At 34.6% G+C, this 2,903-nt stretch overlaps 1 protein-coding gene across 1 annotated transcript in view; it reads left to right on the forward strand.

The window, feature by feature from the left end:
• LOC109546773 (neuroligin-3) overlaps positions 1–2,903 on the forward strand; it is a 45,277-nt gene that overhangs the window by 38,608 nt on the left and 3,766 nt on the right. The window lies entirely within an intron of this gene.

The following is a 2,903-nucleotide window of genomic DNA, read 5'->3' on the forward strand; positions in this document are numbered from 1 at the left end:
TATGTCTTACATCTACTTCAGAGACGCGCCTCTGCCCACGCGAGCCTTCGCTTATCTGCCAAGACCGTATGGGGGAAATAATTGTCCTCTCGCCATTCCTCCATCCGAACTCAAATATTTTTCTTGCCGAAAATCCTCGATCTCGCCAACTCACAGTAGATTATTGTGGCGCAGTACATCCTAAAACCCCATAGACATGGCGAATTTGAAACAGAACGGACAACCCCAGGTGGTTAGAAACAATTCAAAATAAATTTCTGGGTTCCAGTCAATTTTATTGTTTACCATTAAAAATGTGACAAAAACGTTTCGGTGTTTTTCTCCACCATCATCATTTTGTCTAAAATATACATTCACATTTGTTATTAGTTTAAAAAAGAGCTCTGTTAAATATACATACTAAAATACAAATTACAAACATATTAAAAAGTATATTAGAATCGTTTGAATTTTTGGGATTACAGATTATGAGTCAGGACAATAATGTTCAATGTACCTTCACATTTGGCAAGCCACTGAAAAATCTTCACTTCGTCCAATATCGAGCGAAAGAGTAAAACAACTGTTTATAATATTTGGCATTTTTCTTTGCATTCTGAGGATATCACTTGGTCTGCATTTCTTTAATGTACCAGGTGTTCATATTTTATGTAGTTGATTTAATTAGTGTATATAGGTGTTCCTTTAATTAGTGTATGGTATATAGAGCTAAGATTGTCTGTATCTGATCTAAAATTCGTTGCATTCTGATATTTTTTAATTTGTATCATTTCATGGATTCTTCTCTTATTATAATTGTCTTCATTGATTAATATTTTTGCGTTATCAAAATCAAAACTATGTAACATTTCTTGCGCATGTTGTGCTAATGCTGTTCCATTTTCGTTAACTTTTCTTAAGCTATATTTATGTGGGTATATTATTTTCTTTAAATATTGTCCTGTTTGACCTATGTATGCGCTGTCCCAGTTCAAACGGTCAATCCTGTATATTACATTAGGTGTGTTTAACTTATTACTTTTAGGCTTAAATTTTGTGAAACATTCTTTTGCTAAGTTGTTTTTAGTTTTTTCTGCTATAGTGATATTATGCGGTTTTAAAATGGTTTTTATTTTTGTGTTAATTTCTGGAATATATGGTAATGATATATACTTGATTTCACCTTCTTTTTTCTTATTATAATTATTTGTGTTGTTCCATTTATTGGAATTCTAAATTTTATTTATTCTTCGTTTTATGATTGGTTCGAAGAATGATTTGGGATAGTTGTTCATTATTAGTATATTTTTTATTTTTTTAAGCTCTTTTACTTACTTTAACGTTTTTACCAAAACCTCATAAAGCAAACTCACATAAAGCAATATCACGTTCGGGACTCATGGAGTTTTTGCGAATTTATAAATAAGCAGAAAATACCTGAGAACCATCGCATGATATCACTTGATGTGGTACCGTTATATCCGATATCCGTATCGTTATCCCAAACTAGGAGTGGAAACTATTCAGCTGATAGAAAAATTAAAGACCATGTACGACGAAGAAAACAAAACACACAGGAATACTGCGAGTCTGCGAGACCAGAAGAGAAGCAAGAAAAATTATACGCAAGGATTTGGAAGGAAACTACATAACAGAAGTAGAACATGCAATAGAAAATAATACATATATGAGATGGCTACGGAGGAACAACGGTAGGAAATAATTAATAGCCCTAAAAGACTCAAGTTCACCAAGGAATTTTAACAAGACCTATACTCATCACAAATAAAGAAACCAGAAAAGATTAAATTAAAAAGTGAGAAATTGTAGCGTCGGATAACATTCCCGAAATAACAGAAGAGAAAAAAAACTTTAACATGACCTTAAAACAGCAAAATATGGCAGGGCGCCTGGAGGCGACGGCATAGTAATGGAAATCATCAAGGAGACAGAACTAACAATCATCTCCAAGCTAGAGACGCGTTTCAACACTTGCTTTGAAACCCTAGAAATACCTGAAACCTGGAAAGACTCAATAATCATCCTGCTCCACAAAAAAGGAGACCCGACACTCCTTCCGAATTAAAGACCAATTTGTTTGGTTTCACACTTCTATAAATTATTCACCAGGATCATTGTTAACAGAAACGGTAGAAAACTCGATGAATACCAACCTGTAGTACAGGCAGCATTTAGCACGTGCTATATCATCTCTTGACCTTCAAACTTCTAAATGATAAAATTACTATGAGCCTTTATAGATTACGAGAATGCCTTCGATTGCATCGAAGATCGCATTTCTAATGCCGGCGCCACACGATGCTACGAACACCTTCCAACATTGGAGGCTGGACGATTCGTCGCATCGTGTGGCCGACTTTCGAACTTTGAGCTACGAATGTCGAGCTTCCAACGCGAACGTTGGAACATGTTCCAGCTTTTGTCGGTATTTTGGACCGAGTCAAAGGAATCGTTGCAACCCTCGAAGAAAAACATTCGTTGATTTGATGCACAGCTTCACGATTGGTTCGAAATAGTTTGTTTTCCATAAACTTTGTAGTAGATTTAACCGCGTAGTTAAAAATTAAATCAAAAGTATTGTTGATTTCATTCTACAAAGGGGTGTATTTTTTTAATTATAATTAATGGTGATACATCTCGTTAAACATTTTATAAAATTTTGTTTGAAAAACATTATAAGTGATGAAAGAGACTGGCATTGGTCTTGCAAGACCAAGACCAAAACTATGTATGCAAGAACAAGACCAAGACCAAGATCATGTCCTGCAATACCAAAATTTTTGCAAGAGTTGTGCGAGGGTCTTGCAAGACCATACGGTTCATACTAATGTTTGGTTTGAAGTTGAATTGAGCAACAAATCACTACCTGTGATTTTTTTCACAGCGATTAATAAATACCAATA

Source organism: Dendroctonus ponderosae, unplaced genomic scaffold (genome assembly GCF_020466585.1).
Source record: "Dendroctonus ponderosae isolate FM_Combo_2020 unplaced genomic scaffold, Dpon_F_20191213v2 Dpon_F_20191213_3, whole genome shotgun sequence".
In the NCBI taxonomy this organism is placed as follows: domain Eukaryota; kingdom Metazoa; phylum Arthropoda; class Insecta; order Coleoptera; family Curculionidae; genus Dendroctonus; species Dendroctonus ponderosae.